The following is a 20480-nucleotide window of genomic DNA, read 5'->3' on the forward strand; positions in this document are numbered from 1 at the left end:
TCAAAGGTCAAGGGGTAAAAGGTCATGGGGTCAAAGATCAAAGGTCGAAGGTAAGGGGTCAAAGGTCAGGGGGTCAAGGGTCAGGGGGTCCCCTAACACCCCCCCTAACCCTAACAGCCACCCCTAATTAGCACCCCTCCCTAACCCTAACACCGACCCCTACTTCACACCCACCCCTAATCCTACACTTAGGGTGACGGTGTTAAAGTCAGGGTTAGGGATCAAGGGTCAAGGGTCAAGGGTCAAGGATCAGGGGTCAAGGGTCAGGGGTCAAGGGTCAAGGGTCAGGGGTCAAGGGTCAAGGGTCAAGGGTCAAGGATCAGGGGTCAAGGGTCAAGGGTCAAGGGTCAAGGGTCAGGGGCGGTGCTGAAAGGGGCGGTGCTGGAGGGGCCGTGCTGAGGGGCGGTGCTGGTGATACCGAAATAACGAGAAAAAGAACTAATGTAGATATAGCAATAGCAGTAGTTATGCTAAGGGTTAGAAAGCAGCAGTTCACAAGCAGGCCCTGGGAAACAGGCCTGGGAAACAGGCCTGGGAATGCACTAAGAACTACAAACTAATAACTAAAGGATCTAGTAGAGCATGCAGAACACAATGAAATAATAAACGATACAGGTTAATGTATAATCAATGATAAAGGGTTCTGGTGGTGGGAAGACAAGCAAGGGGGATTAAAGGGGGGTAGCCTACAGTTTTGAGTAAACAAGCATGTAGAATTTATGACTTTTAGGAATAATATCTGCAATATTTATGTAGCTGTATTGTCTTGAAGAATGTGTACTTCTGTATGTAGACCACTTTGTAAAAGGATATAAAAACCTGACGAAAAAGGAGAACTGTGGGCTCTGACTTTGGACGCTAGTCCTCAGACCCCAGGGCCCTCAATAAAGCACCGCACTAAACAACCTAGTTGTTTCATGTCTCTCTGTCGGGCAACAGAGGGGCGGTGCTGAGGGGCGGTGCTGGAGGGGCCGTGCTGGAGGGGCGGTGCTGGAGGGGCGGTGCTGGAGGGGCGGTGCTGGAGGGGCGGTGCTGGAGGCGGGGTGCTGGAGGGGCGGTGCTGGAGGGGCGGTGCTGGAGGGGCGGTGCTGGAGGGGCGGTGCTGGAGGGGCGGTGCTGGAGGGGCGGTGCTGGAGGCAGGGTGCTGGAGGGGCGGTGCTGGAGGGGCGGTGCTGGAGGGGCGGAGCTGGAGGGGCGGTGCTGGAGGCAGGGTGCTGGAGGGGCGGTGCTGGAGGGGCGGTGCTGGGGGGGCGGAGCTGGGTGGGGCCGTGCTGGAGGGGCGGTGCTGGAGGGGCGATGCTGGAGGGGCGGTGCTGGAGGCAGGGTGCTGGAGGGGCGGTGCTGGAGGGGCGGTGCTGGAGGCGGGGTGCTGGAGGGGCGGTGCTGGAGGGGCGGTGCTGGAGGGGCGGTGCTGGCGGGGCCGCGCTGAGGGGCGGGCCTGAGGGGGGTCTGCTGAGGGGTCGCGCCATGGCGGGCGGAGGCGATGTGGTGACCACCTCGGATTCTTACACAGGCCGCGGCTCTTCCACGCCCGGTGTGGGCAGGCGGGCGGTGCAGACGCCCCGTTACACCCTGGGGCTTCTGCAGACGCCGCACAGCTCGGAGAGCACCGGGGCCTCCTCGAGCCGCAGGGCACGGCCGGGAGGCTCCAGCGATGAAGACCTCGCCGCAGGCCGTGCTGCCGGGACCAGCGCGGCGAAGCCGGCGGTTTCCGAAAGGGGAGGTACGTTCTTTGCCCGGGACTTCCTCTATTTCGTTATCCTTCTGCTCTCTTTGATCGGGTCGGGTTGCGAAAGAGCTGCTCAAAGCCATCCTTAACTGAGACGGGGCTGCAGCGACTAACTGTCAAGGTGACCTTTGACATTTAGCCGGCCAGGACAATGGAAATTGTTCCTTGCACTTCTTTAAAGAAATCTCTCTTATTTTCTTTAGATATTCTTTAGAATTCTCAATTCAATTCTCAATTCAAACGTGTCTGAATTGCTGCACAGTATTTGCTTTACAGGATAGAACCGAAATGTTGGTTATGAGGTTTGTGTTTGATATATTGGTTATTTTGGAAGTTTTGTTGATGTTTTTTGGGTTTACTTTTATTTTTTTGCCTGGTCTTTGAAACAGTTTTAAGTGCCTGTCGGTCTCGATGTGTGGTAAGAATGTTGTGCTCCTACATACAATGCAATACTGCTATTTGCCATCCTTTAGAAGAATCTACTATCAAAGTCTGTATCTTGGCGCGCAGCAAAAAAAGTAAAAATTATGCTGTTTTCAGATGAAAAGAAACTATGAAAAGAGTTGGAGATAATTTTAATTATTGCTGCAATTAATTGAGAAGTATAAGTACCCTCATTATGTATAAATTAGAAATTAGGTAAAATAGGTTTGTGTAATATATATGATTACTGAAGAATCCTAAAAAAACCCCAAACAGAATGCTAATTCGAATAGAGCGTGACTTAAACGTTGAGTTTGAGAAATATCGGTGTATGGTTTGGTTCATCTGATCTTTAAAATTACTGTTTTCTCCTGTTATGTTAGATTCGGTACCTTCTACAGGAAGTGCCTTCTGTCAAAATTCTGACTGAACTTATGCCAAAGTTTAAGTGAATGCTATTTTTAAAAAAATATCAGTATGCAATGCTGATGTGTCCGCTCTTAAAAAAGTCTGTAACTGAAGAGTCTGAGCTAATGTTTTTATCACTTGTTAGTTTTAAGATGAAAAAAAACTCTCAAACAAACACAAAGAAAGTTCCATCTCACCGTCCAAAAATACCCAAACAAACCCCAGAACCCTAGTACTGTAGATGTTTTTGTACCAGCCAACCTTGATAAAGAGTCATGCAGTTAATTATCATCTCAAAACAATACTTAAGTATTTGTCTTGTGTATCAGTTTTTAATGTACTGTAAGAAACAGAAACGTTTGTGTTTGCATGTTTTATCACACCTAGAGTTTTTTAAGTGGATCTACTGTTTATATTTTCATTCATCTTTTTAATCTTAAAAAGCCAATTAATTAAATAAAGGATGTCTTCAGTCATCCTAAGAGAATTAAAAACAAGTTAATTACTTAAATAATTTATTGGAACGTGAAAGTGTTCTGAGACAAAGATAATTTGCAGGACTTAAAAACACAGGTAGATCATAAATACACGTGCAAAAGAAGCTGCTGTTAGCAAATACATCACAAATTACAATATGATTTCTGTGACTTGATCCTCATAAATTCAAAGGGTTATCATTCCCAAGTGATACTTTGTTTTCTTTTATTGTCCTGTTTTTTAAAAGGAATGCTCAGCTATTTAAAAAAGATTTTCATAAACGTGTGCAGTTTTAGGTAATGATTTTTCAAATGATGGGCAAATATGAGATAAAGTTGATTTATAGCATTCTTTCATAAATCTAGAAGTCATTAAAATATGGAATGACAATTTGTAAAGTGATTTCTGTTGTATTATTTCAGTTCAATAATGTAAAGAATTTTTTTATTTGGTATTGCACATAATCTCATTGTAGAAAATAATCATATTAATGCAAGCTTGTTTTTAAAGCAGTCTAATTTTTATTTCATTTTATACACTGGAGAGTTTTCATAGAATGGCATTTTGTTTGGATATGTCTCCAAGTTTTGTAAGCTGTTTTTTGTATATTATTTTCTGAATAAAAATTTATTGTGTCTGTTTTAATAATTTACTAATTTCTCTCTCCCCTCAGAATCCTATTTTGGGGACAAAAGTTCTTGTGTAGAAAATGCTAACACTTTGAATCTCACTAGTTCTTCTTCTGTGCGAGGCCTGAATAGTATACGTATAGGAAAAACACCTCTCTCTTCTGGTAGATATGGCTGCCAAAGCCATACCCCTCTTATGGGATATTCAGGTAAGATTAACAGCTCTTAGAGGAAACAGTCCAACTTACTTTTCTGACTTTATTTTATTAAACAGTTGCATTTTTAGTGTGATATGTTAAGATACTAAAACGAACTCAAAACACAATGTGTTTTGTACTACAGGGGATGATGCTAAGGAACAATATGCCAACAAAAAAAACCTACTTTACATATTGAGAAGATGTTTTGGTATTGCATCCTCTTGCTACTTACTTTGCATTCATGTATGGATTATCAGCATAGTTAGAATTCAGACTTTTTCACATTGTTCATAATCCAAGTATGTTTGTGGACATGTAGTGTGGTCACTGAAGAGCCCAAATTCACGATGTGAAAATTCTGAGATGTAGAACACTAATTCTTCAGGACACCTGCACAGTGATTTTTTTTTTTTTTTATTTTGCAGTGCTTCATGTGAGTAAAATGGTGTTATAGGGTAATGATGCTTTGTGCCATGTTACATGTATCATATGTACTCTGGAAATGCAACAGTAGTGGGATTTAAAGTTAGTTCTTTTACAGTGTGACTAATTATTATCAATTCAGTCAATTTAGCGTTCTTAGAGACTGAACTGATAATGGTTCTTTCATGCATGTTTGTTTATCCTTGTTCTATGGTTTGTGATGCTCCTTGATCAATCTTTCATTGTTCTGCATTGAATGTAACTGAATATATCTGACTGTTTTACAGCTACATCCTCCTCTGCAGCTTCTGCTCATTCTGTTGCGTCAGTTATTGTAGCTGTAGTAGAAGGAAGAGGCCTTGCCAGAGGTGAAGTAGGAATGGCCAGTATAGATTTAAAAAATCCCGAGATTATATTATCACAATTTGCAGACAATACAATTTATGCCAAGGTATTTTATGGGGTGATTGTTGTGACTTACTTTCTTGAACAAAGCTTATAACTAATGGGAAATTAAATTTCTAGTTTGTGGAAGAGATTTCTCAAAAGTGGGAGTAACAAGTTCTAGAAAATGTGCAGTGTTGAAAAACCGTTATTTTCTTTAATGTGCCTCAGATTTTAAAGAGGAAAGAATGTTTTTCAAAAGAAAAATAGCCTTTCTGCAAAATACACTGTTGGTGGGACTGAGATGCCTCATTTTGAAGGACGTAGGGCAATATATGGTAGTAGAACTCACAAATATCTTTCATCACACAAAAGCTCGGATAACAGAGCTGCATAAATATGTACTTGTGTGTATGATGGAGTAATTACAATTCTGGCATTGGTTGCATAAATATTCCGTCTCAGTTTGAAATGAAATCCACTCAATTTACAGCCAGTACTACATATTCTACATTAATTTGGTGAGTAATCTCTGGTTTGTGCAGCAACAGCATTAGTGAAACGTCTTATTTCATGGTTTTGCTGTAGTTATGTGTCCTAGAAAATAATGGGGCTTGTAGCATCTTCACAATTTTTGAAGAAACAAAAGCCCTATTGGGACAGTAAGTTGCTCTGACTCAGTATATAAACAACCATCACATCTGTTTGCTAAAGCAGGTGCTGTATAATGTTGTACAATGTATGTTTTACAACTCTGTTGTACATTACGGTTGTTGTATAATGTACAATGCTAATATTCATAGCCCTATGAAGTTTTTGTTGTTCTTGAAGTTTAGGAGTTGAGCATTACCTTGGCTAAGCAGCAGTCCTGTCCATTAGTAACATTTTTTGAAATTGATGCTTTGTCCTGTTACTTCCTTCTCTATAAGTCTCTGGCCCTATCTGCTAGCAGATTCACACAATCTGCTTGTAAAGATGCATTCATCTTATTCCTTTCAACAATTCTGTCTTATCTGCTGATCTGCTTTTTTGTTACACTCTCTGAATCAATCCTTTGCCTAGTGATTGGTATCCAACCTACTATATTTTCTCTCTCTTGTGCTTACTTTTGTTTTTGAATGTTCTGCAAATAAATTCAGGAAATTGTTCTTGTATTCTTTAAGTTCTTGGAGATTTTCTGAACTGCGAAAAAAAAACTTCAAGTGATTTGCAGATATGAAACATGAGGGTGACAACCCTCCCACCCCAGATTCCCTTAGATGATTTATTTTGTGTAGTTTTTGTGCTTGTTTACCTTTTAATTGGGACATAATCTGTCCCTTCTTGCACATCTTTATTTCTACGCGGTTAAACTGTAATCTGTTTTTTTGTGTTTCTCCCTTGAGAATTTGTGAATGCTGGTATAAATGAGCATAAAGGCATAATGTTGTTTGTCTTTTCTTATACAGTAGAAGAGCATACAGTCTACTATAAATCCCTACAGGGCACGTGCATAATGTAAAGCTGCACATAAAAATATGCACATTTTTAGCCATGGTAATACTGAGATAAATGTTACCAGAGGAGGTTAAAACAAAATAAAAAACTAGTCTCAGTCAAAAGAGTAGTAGTATTTAGATATGTTGCATTTCTTCATTATCCAGAGCACCATTAATCTTCTGCTGCAAGCCCAGAAAGCTGCCGTCTGGTGAAATAAGTTCTTCTTGCCCATCATAGCCATGGAATATAGTTTCGGATTTTTATCTCTTGCTTCAAGGGAAAACAGGATTCTGTGTTCAAATCTGTTTGATTTCAACAGGGGATAAGCTCTGAATTTTGATTGTTTTTATTTTAGTTTTGTGTATATTTAGATACATATGAATTTGACTCATTATTGTAGAAGTTAGCAGAAAATGTGGAACTCTAACTGATTCTAAAATACAAGAATTCCTTATTCTGTTAATGCTGTTCATTATTTTTAAAATATTTTAGATTATATAGTTATTTTATTGAACTATTTTGAATTTTTTTGTTCAGGTTATTACTAAACTCAAGATTTTAACACCACTAGAAATAATAATGTCAAACACTGCTTGTGATGCCGGGAATACAACAAAATTGTTCAGTCTGGTAACAGAGCATTTCAAGGTAAGGTTTAAATTTCATTCAGTGTTTTAGAGTTCTTGTTGATCACTTGTATGATGGTTGATTTGAGAGTTTTACACAACTTTTAAAATCTTAAGTGCAGGCAGATTTTGTTTTCTATGATTTTCAGGTCTAATTTTAGAATGTTAGTGAATAAACAAAATGCAGCTCCCATGCTGCTGCTTCCAGTACTGACAATGACAGAAATAGATATACTGCTGATGAAAGCTGAAAGGTTTGAATTTGTGGCATTGTGTAATTTGAGTAATAGAGAATCTAGGAAAGATACAGAAATTAAAAAATCAAGCATTCTCCTTTGCTTCTCCCTTGTTTGCTCAACCCGATGAGTCAATGGGGCTGGTGCAACTATTAATTGCTACTTGAATTGCTTCGTGCCTGCAGAGGTGGTGGCTTCTTCCTGAGTGTTCTCCTACCTGCTGACCTCTCTCCTCTTTTTCTCGCATGCATCAAATCACTTGTGCATCACACACTGTCAGTGACATTGACCTGCTTATGCTAATAAGCTGGAATGAATACTTCTATGAAGACAAATTGCAGAATCAGTCAATAAATTTCTTGGAAGCATGTATGACTAGAAAAATACAGAAGTCCCTCTGATATAACTTTTAAAACTGTTTCCTTTCATCCCCATCTTCACAGAATGTGACTTTTTCAACTGTCCAGAGAAAATACTTCAATGAAACTAAGGGTTTGGAGTACATTGAACAATTGTGTGCATCTGAATTTAGCACCATTTTCATGGAAGTCCAATCAAAGTATGTTTAAACAAGAAAAAGCATACTATGTCCAAATAAGTTTTTAACAAAATCATTTTATGTACTAATTAATGTCTGTGTCATGTTGCAAAAGTTAGAAAATCATAAACGGGCTGTCTTTTTATTTTGCCCTCCAGTGCTTCTGATAGATCTAGAAATGTAAATAGAAAGCCTGTTACGTGATTGAGTGGGTTTTTTTGAGTTTTCACACTTCATCTTTTTCATTCTTTCCTTAAAGATACCTTTTAGGAGCTATGATTGTCTTTCTTACTGGGCTCAGCAAGTATTTTCTATGTATCAACAATTAATTTTAAGTATTGATACTATGGGGACCAGTGTTCAAGTCCCATGTGTGTATTGAAATATATATGTTCACAGTCCCAGCAATACAGTGTGGCCTGTAGAGTGTACAGAGACTCAAACTTTTATTAATATTTGACTTGCATGAATATAAGTTCACTACACATGGCTTTGTGCATATTTGAAATATACTGCTTTTTCAGTGCTCTCAATGACAGGAGTTTTGCCAAGCCACAAAGTGAATAGTGTGAATGTTATTGCTGTAGTGCACTACTTTTGTGGTATTTCAATAACAGTATTCAACATGCATAAAAGGTTTTTTTTTTTTCAAGGTATTACTGTCTCGCAGCTGCTGCAGCTTTGCTAAAATACGTTGAATTTATTCAAAACTCCGTTTATGCTCCTAAATCACTCAAGGTGCGTTTCCAGGGGAGTGAGGAAACAGCTATGATAGATTCATCATCAGCACAAAATCTTGAACTAGTGATTAATAACAGAGATTCTCGGTAAGAATAGTTTTTCCAAGTTATGTTTTGATAAAGATGGATTTCGCTAAGTTTCCTTGACATTTGTGTCAAAGAGCAGACCGTTACATTTATTTGTAAATGAGAGAACTTACATACCATTCAGAGCTTCTAAAAATATTTTGACAGAGAAGTATGTTACAATTCAGCACAAAATTTCTAGCACAGGAAACCCTAAAGTGAATTGTAGAAAGAGATGATGCATAGTCATCTTTGCATTGATGTTTATGTTTTATTCATATATTTTAAAATTTTATTTATGCAAAATTTGGCAGACTAAGTAATGAAAGAGGCGATATTTCTGCAAGTTTCTCATGTTGAATTAAAACACCTGAATTTTACTCATTTTACCCAAGAGACATGCTTCAGCCTTGAAAAGTGGTTTTGTTTTAGATCTAATGGTGGGAAAGAGAGTAATTGCTGTAATGATGGGAATGTGCAATGTGGTACTTGATTGCATGGTGGTTTTCCACATTGAGATCAATGCTTGGGGCACTTCCTTCATGGGCAGTTGGTTGCCTCGTAGGCAGAAGAAACTTCAAGGCTTCCCTTCTCCAGACTGTTGCACTCGTGGTTAGCAAGAGAAATACTTGGCACTTGTGTTTTGCTGCCTGTTGGATTCTGAGATTTACCTCTGTTGCGATGTCCACCCTGCTATAAAAGGGGGAGCCTGGACATTGCTGAATCTCCCAGTACTGTTCATAAGAGCTTTGTCCTTGGGGAGATACAGTAGAACCACGTAATTCCTTATATTGGAAGGTACTTTTGGAGCAATATTTTTCTGAAAATATATGTTTCTGTTCCTAATTTCACAGATGATTTTGAGTGGAAGGTGCTTACAGGAGGAGCTGAGCAACAGTAAATAAAATGCTTGAAGTTTCTCTGGGGGCTTTTTCAGCATTATTCGTTCAGAATTTTTGCTGATCCACTGGCAAGTTTGAATCAGCCAAACATACCTATTTTTATTACCTAGATTTTAGCCCCAAAGCCTGGTTACATATCTTTGTATTAGATATCAGCAAGTAAAAGTAAATAGTACAGGCACACACTGGGAACATCTAAGTCAAATTTGTGTGCCACTCTTAATTCTGGGGGGACTTGTCTCTCTTCATTTAACTGTGCAGGGAAAGAAGTCCTCAGTTGACTAAAGATGGGCACTGTGAATACTCTCCCAAATGGAGTTCCACTCAAGTATTGTCACTTAAGGGTTGCATTGGGTAGTAAATGCACCCTTAATATGACTGGGTCTGAATTTCCTCCCTTTTTGTTTTTTTTTTTTTTTTTTTTTTTTTTTTTTTTTTTTTTTTTTTTTTTTGTTGCCATTGGTTTTGGGTTTTTTTTATTTTATTTTTGTTTGGTTTTTTTTTGTTTTGTTTTCACTCTCTTGACTCTTGCTTTGCTTTTTTATATCATGGTATTTTGGGATGCTCACTCTACCCCCCTGCCTACCTGTCTTCATGGTGTTTGTCTTGTGTACTTGTATCAGGTTTCTTCCTATTCAAGTTCTGGTTTAAATCACGATGCTATTATGGCTCTGGTGTTTCATGGGTCTTCTTCCAGCCAATAGCATAGAAGATTTCTGGTTTCTAAAACTGTTGAACTGTGTAGTAGGTGTAAATATTCTAGATGGCTTATTCTACAAAGGTGCAATCACCCTTAAATGTGAAACCCTGGGATACGTAACATGTCAAAGCCATAAAGATAAAAACAGTACTTACAAATTATAAGTATGTTATTTAGCTCCTGTGTTGATTGAAATATGTTCTTAAAAAAATAAAACCAAAAATTATTTTGCTTTTTGACTTCTAAGTCTATTTTAAATTATTTTCAGAAATGTATTTCAAATAAATTGTTCTGATTGGTGTTTGATATCTCTGATTTTAACTTCATAATTTGCCTCCTTGTGTAGGGTTTGGTTTGTTCCTTTTTAATTAGTTTTATTGAGAGGGAAAATGTGAACTTTACCACTGCAGTAGAATACTACTACAAAATATGAATAAAATGCTAAGTACGAATGTATTTCTATACTGATACAATTGAGGGCTAATATTATATTAAGTTACATTGAATTACCTAGCTTCCTATACTGCAGTAGTTCATATAATATACGTGGCCAACAGGGAGCTTGCAAAAAGCAGGCCTCAGATTTGTAGGATACTCTTGCCTGTAAATGTCTCCCGACACATGCCATCTCTTTTTTGGTGCATGTATTCTTCGCATCTATTTTGTTTTCAAAGGAATGGTCACACACTTCTTGGTGTTTTAAATTACACTAAAACTCCTTGTGGAAGTCGAAGACTTAGGTCCAATATCCTGGAACCTCCAATTGATGCTGAAACAATTAACACATGACTGGACTGTGTTCAGGAATTACTCCAGGATGAGGAGCTCTTTTTTGGTCTTCAAGCAGGTATCAGTATATTTTGTAACACCTATACTCTATTTCTTTTTAAACATGTTTTTTCTGATATAGGAAAGTGTATAGCATGACTCAGTATGTTTGAAAAGTATTTTTAGTGGTTTGTTAGGTGACATAGCGAACACTTAACTTTTTAAAGTAATCTGTATTATCATACTATTACTTTTCTCAAGTATTTTGCTTAGAAAAGTTGCATTTCTCTGCTCAAGTGTGTAGAAGTCTATGAGCCACTTGCTTTTTGAAAGAGTTGGAGTTTGTCGCTTTACCGCTGTGGCTGGTTCTGCATTATGTTTGCTGTGTACAAGTATATATAATGCATACATGGAAAGGCAAACACACTGCTTAAGTCAGACTAGCATATAAATATATTTTTCCTGTTGCTTCATAAAACATGGTCCAGAGAAAGGTAAAATACAATACTAGAATTAGTACACTTGAAACTGGATCATGTAATCTTTATCTGTGTCACGAGAGAAATCTGACTCAATCTAAGAAAAAAAGTATTTCTGAATGGATAGAAGTCTGTCCATACAATAATCACTGCATGCTGAGGTGTACTGAGTCATACGCATAGTTATGACAAAAGGATTCAGATATTAGCTATTTCTAAGCTAGTTTTTACCCTGTCAATAATTTGTGACAATAGATTGTAAGGAAAGGATTAGCATTAGTGTAGCTGAGTTACTGTGTGCTTTCAAAGAAAATACATCTTTCAGTTTCATTTCTGATGTGTCTACTTTCATTTTACAGTTATCTCAAAATTCCTGGATACAGAACAACTACTTTCAGTTTTGGTACAGATTCCAAAGCAGGATACAGTATGTTTCAGAATACACCTTGGAAAATTAATTATTTGTCTACAACATGCAATATATAAATGTGATATCTGTAATTCATCTTAGTTTATGCAAATGTACTTCCAAAATGTTTACTCTTTCATCTCTCCCCACCTTTATTCTTCATAAATGTACATTTTATTCAGCGGTACTCAGCTGAGAGGAATTTTCTTCACATCAGCATGAAAGAAAAAGCATTTAGTGACTTATAGTCCTAGTGACTGTAATGTCTAAAAGCAAGATTGTTTTTTTCATCAGAACTTGCCTCACATGTCAGTCTGTAAGTTAACACATGTATAACAAATACTAAATGGATTAAATACATGTTGTTCACCAGTGAATCTTGGTTGAGACCAGACCTAAGAGTTAACTATAGTGAGCTTGAGGTTACCGAACCTCAACTTTGTTTCCACTAAGCATATTGAAACTGTGGTGTTAAAAGTTACATTTGCCTACTGTCCTTGAGTTGGGTATTTCTGCCACTGCTTTTGAGGTTGATGATTCCTTATGTTTATGTTTGTGTGCCAGCATCTTAGATACAACTCTTTCACCTCTGTGTCTTCTCACATGCTGATTTACCTGCTTAGATAAAGGATTTGTCTAACTGTAGTTAAAGAAATCAGGTACAGACTCAAACAGGACAGTAATAAATGCAGATAAATCTCTTTAATGACATAATCAAAACCCAGCATGATTATTGCTTCTAGCTTTCCTTGTGGAAAATATGTAACATAAATTCATGAGTTCATCTGCATGATGGAAGCTGTCACACAGGATGCTTTTATGTATGCATAAGATAATGTACACCAAACATTTTTACTGCAATGGTTTCACCATTGGCTGGTTCCAGTATAGCAGAGCTTACTATTCATGCAAAAGACATGCTTAATCAAGTGCTAGCTCAGTCACTTTTATCAAATGCTAGATTAGGCAATTTGGTATTTTTCATTCCTACTCTCCATAAAAATTTTCATTGTAAACCTTCCACCAGTCAGCAGATGAGATGCACATATGAGAAGCCTAGAGTTTCAGTTACTGAATGTGTGAGTGGTATGTTCAGCATGAGCATTCTCTCATCCTAAGGAAGTTGTCAATCACACAGAATCACTAGGTGGGAAGAGACCTTCAAGATCAGAGTCCAAGCCATGCCCTAACACCTCAGCTAAACCATGGCATCGAGTACCACATCCAGTCTTTTTTAAAATACATCCAGGGATGGTGACTCCACCACCTCCCTGGGCAGACAAGTCCAGTACTTTAAAAATTAGTTTTGGAAAGGTCAACTTTTTTTTTTAATAACCGCTCTCTCTCCAAGTTATGTCATACAGTTACAAAGTAGTTAAGAAAAAGCATGAGTTTCTAGGAGGGACTAACTGTCTTTTTTTAAAAAAAAAACCTCATATTTGTTGCTGTTCATTGATGATTTTCGTTGATTCGTTGATTTTTCATTGTTATTTATAAATAACACCTGGCACTTCAAGGGGACTCCAAGGGACAAAAGCCTTATACTTCAAAAACTGTGCTTCATCTGATCTTGCTGCGATGTAGTACTTGGAAAATCATGTCAATGGTGAAATTATTTACTGCCTTTGGGCTTAAGTGTATCATATGCAGAGATTCACTTTTTACACTAGTTCAGTTAAAATTCCTGTAACAGCATTAATGGGAAAGGTGGTGTGCTTCATTATAATACATAACGTATTTGCTTTGAAAAAGTCTACAAGTTGTGTAGAGCTTGCATAGAGTTAAGTATCCATAGAACATGAAAAGTTTTCACAGCTTGGGCTAGCAGAGTGTTCTTAGAGTCAGTCATCAGTTCAAACAGGAAAATCTTAACTACTGATGGACAAACTATCACAGCAGACAGTGTAAAATTTAGGTAAACATTTTTTGTGCAGACACAAAGTTGTTGAAGTGTGCTTATGAAGCATTTCAGGAATTTTTGTTAAATATATAAACCTGTTACTGTTAAAAAAATGACTTCTGCTAGTTCTTAAATACTTTTTAGAACAGTCATACATACAAACACCTCCAATATTTGGAAAATTTTTCAACAGGCTAAAACTGCTGAATCAAAAATAACTAATTTAATCTACCTGAAACATACCTTAGAACTTGTGGAACCTCTGAAAGTAAGTAGTCTTTGTTCTTCTTATTTTTTTTTCTTTTTTTGAAAATAAAATACAGATCATTTTGTCTTTACTTTTATGAGTGCACTTTATTAAATTTCATAGACTGTCTCAAGTCGGAAGGGATGGATAAAGTGAAAAATAAATATAATTGCGGAACACAACACTGCCAGCACAGTACATTGGTCCTTACCGCCAAAGGGAAATACGCATTTGTCTGTGCTGTTAAGAGCAGGGTTCCTGCGTTACCTGAATAATTGATTATGTAACAAACCTTGAACAGAAACTCCTGCTCAGATTCCACAGACTGTTTCTACAATTGCTGACTAGCCCCACTGAGTCTGAAAGCTTTCAGGCCTTTAAAAAGGCTGCAAAAAGAAGTAACTGTCATGTCCATATTTTAATCTTCAACAGGCTGCTTTAAGAAACTGTAACACACAGCTGCTAAAGGCTTATTACAGCTCACTTGAAGATACCAGGTATTTATCATAATACTTAGCTACTGTGTTAGAAACTCTCATGTCAAAAGTGCCTGTAAGATAAAAGATGTTGCATCCTTGCTTTTTTGTAGTTATGGGTGGAGCTCAGTTCTTTTGATTAAAGGTGATTTCAATTGTCAGCAAATCTAATTTTCAACTAATGAATCCAGGATAAAAGCAAGAGAGCTAGCTGTGATAGTGGAGTTGCTGCTGAGCTGAACTCCCTTAGAAATAATTCTGAAAAGGCAAGAGTAGTGCTTTCCTAGAGTCTCCATAATAATGCAAAAATCAAGTGTCGTGTATTTGAAAAAAAGGTATATTTGAGAAATAATTTATATCTCCCAAAGATGTGAATAGTATTTTTAGTCAGACTTTGGTTCATTCACGGTTTCATTCTGAAAATAGAAATGGAATATAGTTTGTTTGGGTTTTTTTTAACAGTAGAAAGTTTAAAATTAGCTTCACTTATTTGTAATACTGCTACTTGTAATTTGCCAATGATACTGCAAGTAAAAATTATGAAGTATGATGTATCTAATTAGTGATACAACTGATATTGCAGGTTTGGAATTATACTTGAAAAGATTACAAGTGTAATCAATGATGATACAAGATACACAAAGGGATGTTTGAGTATGAGGACCCAGAAGTGCTATGCTGTTAAGCCTAACATCAATGCATACCTTGACATAGCTCGTAGAACATACACGGAAATTGTTGATGACATAGCAGGTATTTCTAAACTAAAATTGTATGTATTTGGAGTTGAAAGTACATTGCACTTGACCTATAGAAGCCATGTAATTTAATGTAGTTATATATGTTTTATATCCTTCTCATATGTAAAAAAGTATTTAGTATTGATATTAATTGATTGTCATTGATAAGCAACTGAGATTCTCCATTTCTGGAGAAAAACTCAATTTTATTTTAATAAAATTGATTACTTGGTGATTTCTGTATTCCCAACTCTGTTACTCCTTGTCCTCTTAAAGTGCAAAAAAGTTGAAATAATGGGACAGAATTACTAAACCTAAAACATTCTGCATAAAGCATGTAAATCTTTGTTTTAGCTTCTTCATTTTAAATAGCCGAGTTCTTTGTTCTTTGTGTTTTAAGCAGTCTTGATCTATCTGTGGACTACCTTTTAGCTAAGCTAGTAAGTGTTGGAATAGGAACAAAATGAGTTTTAGCATGATGTGCATTGCTGTGTTTCAGTAACCTTCCTGTTTACCATTATGTCAAAATATAAGGAAAAAAATTCTTCTGAAACTGATTGTTGATTTCTAGCTCAAGGACTATCTTAGTTTTAGTCTGTAGTTGGAAACCTAAAAGAGCATCAGAAATTTTAACACCTATCATATGTGATGAAGTTTCTGTTTTGTTCTAATCCTACATTCATATGTAGTGAAAAATACAGATGGTGCTGGTTTGTATTTCTGGAACCTTCCATTAGCAGTTTCCATCTTTGTAGCATCACATGTAGAGGGGAGGGGAGTACATGAACATTCATAATCTGGGTGAAATTTTTGCCTGTGCTATGTAGGTATGATAACACAACTTGCAGAAAAGTACAGTCTGCCAATGAAAACAAGCTTCAGCTCTGCTCGTGGATTTTTTATCCAGATGAATGCTGATTGTTCAGCATTACCTAATGGCCAGCTTCCTTCAGAATTTACAAAGGTATCTGTACAAACTATATTTTAGCATAATATATTTGTACACTTTATTTATGATATATAATGCATTTTAAAAGCACACATTATGCAGTAACCAACAACAAAAATAATTTCAGTGAAGATACTTAGAAGTAAATGAAGTTTTAGTTGGGATGCCTTTGTAACTACCCTATATACAGTTCTATAATCACAAATTTGCATGTACAGGCAACTGTGTTTTGTGTAAGAATAAAGTTGTATATCTTACTAACTGTTATCTTAAATGGAATTTTCATAAAAATATATGTAGTAAAAATGAAACTGGACTGGTTTTTCTCTTTTGTTTCTCCATATGGTTTCCAATTTGGTTTCTAGAAGCTGTTTTTCCTTCTGATAATAAAGCAACCTCTTATTGTTGGTTTCAATTCCCCATAGATCACGAAAATTAAAAACACGTACAGCTTCACTTCAGCAGATTTAATAAAAATGAATGAAAGATGTCAGGAGTCCCTGAGAGAAATATATCACATGACCTACTTGTAAGACCTGTTAAAACTATTTAATATTTGCTAAGTAAGCTTATTTTCTCTAATTATCAGCTAGTTACATGCGTTTTTAAAGCTATATTTCTGTTAAGCTATGGCTACCTACAGAGGTAGTCTAAAGCAACACTATTCAAGTGTACCTCCTGAGACAAAAAACCTCCATAAATTGTGCATTGTATTAAGCATGATTGCAAATATATTTGCATTTATTAATAGAAGTGGTCATCATATAAAATTTTGATGGGTAAATTATATACAAAAAATGGCACAATTAATGTGTTTCATATCAGTAATGCATAATCATTACTTTTAGTTAGTTCCTTATATTTAGAGTAGAGCTGTCTATTTCTGTATCCTGTCCTTGCTGCCTGTCGTGTTGCTCTCACCTCTGATTCCCTCTTAGGAAGTGTAATGTTACCTGCCAATGGAATGGAAATTCTTTTTAGCAACCATGTAGGGTGTTTTTTAACATGAAAGTCTGAGGGAATTAGATTCACAATCACATGTTAATGAAATATACTTGATTTGATAGCTGTATTTTGAATTCATTCTCTGTGTGAAGCTGTCATATGAGCTGCTGGTAGCTGAGCTATGTGTCTTGTGTCTGATCAGCAGAATGTCAGCTGAGATGATGGTACAAGATCTTAATTTACTTCATGAATTTTATACATTTGTTCACATCTGGTAGACGTGATTGGGTTTTATGAGTGACATTTTATCCTACTGTATGTGGTATGAACATGATAGTTCCTGTATTTCTGGAAGTTGTGTAAACTGACAGGATGTGCAGTGCAACAGCTGAAGCAGTGTCTTATTTCAGAATAGTGTGTAAACTACTGAATGAGATTTATGAACACATTCATTGCCTGTATAAGCTGTCTGACATTGTGTCTATGCTGGATATGCTGCTTTCATTTGCCCACGCCTGCACTCTTTCTGATTATGGTAAGTTCCTTCTTTGATTCTGTTATGGGCCAGGCAAAGACCCTTCTGATGGGGAATAACCAGGCTGTTTGGTCTGGTTCCATTTCTTTTTCTGTCTCAGTAGTCTGCAGGTGAATGTCTCTGGTCCATCTTTGCCAGTTTTATGCTGATGTTCTTTCTCCTTCCATTCATTGAAATTAAATTCTTCTAGTTAGCTACCATAAGCCTTCCCACTCATTCTTCTCAAAAGAGACAGTTTAATAAGCATGTTCTGTTCAAGAGCATGAAGTGTATGGACATTCTCTGTTTATGCTTTGTCCTGTTCCATTAATGCCAGTACAGAAAGAGGAGTCACATGTAATTGGTTCAGAAGAAAACTGTGCTCATACAGAAATTCATAGAGATAGTTCCAGCATCCACTGGATCTTTGTGGGCATGATACATTCCAAAATAATCAATATGGTAGCATACAACAAAAATAGAAGGAATGCTAATTTCTTGTTTACCATGCAAATACAGGATACAAATGTAGAAGTAACAGAAGTCCACAGCTCCCGTACTTTGTAAAAATACTTCAGCTCTTTCCATTTTTATTACTGGAGTCCAGCCCTATTTACTAGAGAACAAACAGAATACAGAACACTAATTTAGAAATAAAGTTTTAGTTGTTGATTTCTTTTGTAGTCATAAATGATGAAGGCTTTAATGGTAATCAGAATTTGTACCTGAAAGTGGCCAGTAATTCTTCCCAAGAGCTCTGCTCTGGAAGAATTAACTTTATTTCAAAACATACTAGTTTAATAATGTAAAGGTTCCCACACTAACTCCTCAATGTTTTACATATTTTTTACTCATTTAGTTCATCCAGAATTTACTGATACTTTAGCAATCAAGCAGGGATGGCATCCCATTCTTGAAAAGATAGCTATGGAAAAACCTGTGTCCAACAACACGTACCTGACAGAGGGCAACAATTTTGTCATTATTACAGGACCAAACATGAGTGGAAAATCAACATACCTGAAACAGATTGCTCTCTGTCAAATTATGGCACAGATTGGTGAGTAAGAGTGTACAATATTAATAATCTTCTGCAGCACATTTTTTCTGGTTAAAAATATTTATAGTTGAATGATTTAGCTTCCAGAATAATGTTATATCTAAATAAAATATTAACAGGTAATTTGTAGTCCACTTTTTTCTACCAGCTCTTGTGTTGTTTACACCTTGTTTAAGGTTTTTCATCTGCCCCTGGAAACTTCTGGGGCCCCATTTGTGTATCCTGAAGTCTCCCCAGTCTATCTTCAGAGAAGGACAGTTGCATGCCCTAGTTCTTTGGAGCACCATAACCCAGTCTAGCACCTTAGGCTAGATTGATAGTGTCCTTACCAGTGTAAGTGTGCTGGTCAGACACGTGTGTTAGTCATCCAGAAGAAACACGTGACCTGGAGCATACCTAAATTACGTAGAGAAACATGTTTCCAGACAAGTAAAATTAATAGATAAACAATCAACTACTTTGGATAAAAGTAGTAACAAATGCTGCAAGGCTCTGTGACTAAAGTTATAAAAGACTCATTCCTAAGTTCATGATTTGCTCATGACTTTTTTCTTAAAAGTAAGTCAGTTAGCACAAGTCAAAGATCCAACTCTATAGAATGAAGCTACTTAGCAGTGGAGAATAAAATTTAGCCATCACGCATTTGTGGGTTCAGTCCCCAATAACTGCAAGTTATTGAGGAATTGCACTCAAAGACATGAGTTGAATGTGAATAAAGCTGAGTGTGAAGTTTTTGGCAAAAGGTTCCTGTTCTTTCCTTTTGGATAAAACTACTATGCTTTGAAATCTGACAAAGGCAACATAATCTTGATTTTGGGAAACTTAAGTTTTTTTTGATTTAGTAAATCAGTGTCCACAGAAATGTAAAACAATCCTGGAGTTCATTGTTTTTTCTGCATCCCTTTAGACTCACAAACAATTTCAGGCATATGATTTCTGAAAAGTTTCAGTGATAAGCTTCTTTAATTATCCTATCTATATAATAATGTTTTTTCTTATAAATTAATGGTAGAGCGTAGTCTTAATGACTTCATCAAAGTAAGATGCATTCTCTGCTGTACATAAAACCAAGTGTAAAAGTAATTTCTCAGTGACCTCTTCGGCCAAGTGTCATAGTGGTGAGGCAAACTTGTATTTTACTTGCTTTGTAGGTTCTTATGTCCCAGCAGAGTACAGTTCTTTTAGAATTGCATAGCAGATTTTTACCAGAATAGGTATGGATGATGATATTGAAACAAATGCATCAACGTTCATGAAGGAAATGAAAGAGGTATGAAGTATAGTTATCCAGATCCAAAGGGCATTTTTTCTGTTAAATTAATAGAAATTGTACCAGTATGTATCCACTGAAAGAGTGTACTTTGAAAAACAGTAAAAAATTCAGCCTTCATCTATTTTAAAGGAAACCAGGCGTCTCCTAAGTAGAAGGATATTCTAATGTGAGTAAAAATCAGTGCTTTGTTGACCAGTACTTTCAACATTTTTAGGTTTGCTTAGACTTTAAATAATCATTTGTAGGGGCCTAAGCTCTCTCAATTTCCTCTCACAAACTGATACAATTCTGAGGGTAAGTGATATGTTCAGTGGAAGAGTGCTGTAGTGTGAGTCTTTGTTTGATTGAAATTGACAGCTGTTTGAATACTTTTCTAGATAACGTACATCATACAAAATGCTAATGATAAGTCACTCATCATTATCGACGAGCTTGGCAGAGGTACCAGTGCCGAAGAAGGTATTGGCATTTGTTATGCTGCCTGTGAATACCTGTTGAACTTAAAGGTAATTCCCTTTTGAAAGAAATGTAAGCCTTACAATTGTTTTGTCATCCTGAAAGTAAAGAGAGTATTTTCTCAGAATTTGATATGGGTTTTTGCTCTACTAATTCTTTTCACTATTGTTTCACAAGGTAGGTTCTCAGGGCCTCTCCGAAAACTGCAGTTTTCTAAGCCTTAGCATGACTACTACTATATTTATATTAGTCCTTTTTCTCATTATTTTGGTACCAGGAGGGCCAAGTCAGGATTTCTCCAAAA

General features: G+C 36.8%; 1 pseudogene across 1 annotated transcript; it reads left to right on the forward strand.

Annotated features, from left to right (window-relative positions):
* The first annotated feature begins 1467 nt into the window (after positions 1-1467).
* Positions 1468-20267, forward strand: LOC306803173 (mutS protein homolog 4-like; annotated as a pseudogene). The gene is made up of 17 exons (XR_013777952.1): positions 1468-1723; positions 3711-3875; positions 4577-4740; positions 6690-6800; positions 7458-7573; positions 8206-8379; positions 10635-10807; positions 11567-11634; positions 13710-13784; positions 14196-14260; positions 14823-14992; positions 15807-15943; positions 16354-16457; positions 17284-17408; positions 18247-18447; positions 19599-19717; positions 20098-20267. The product of XR_013777952.1 is annotated as a mutS protein homolog 4-like (transcript).
* Positions 20268-20480: the final 213 nt, after the last annotated feature.

This window comes from Erithacus rubecula (assembly GCF_903797595.1).
Source record: "Erithacus rubecula genome assembly, chromosome: 6".
NCBI lineage: Eukaryota > Metazoa > Chordata > Aves > Passeriformes > Muscicapidae > Erithacus > Erithacus rubecula.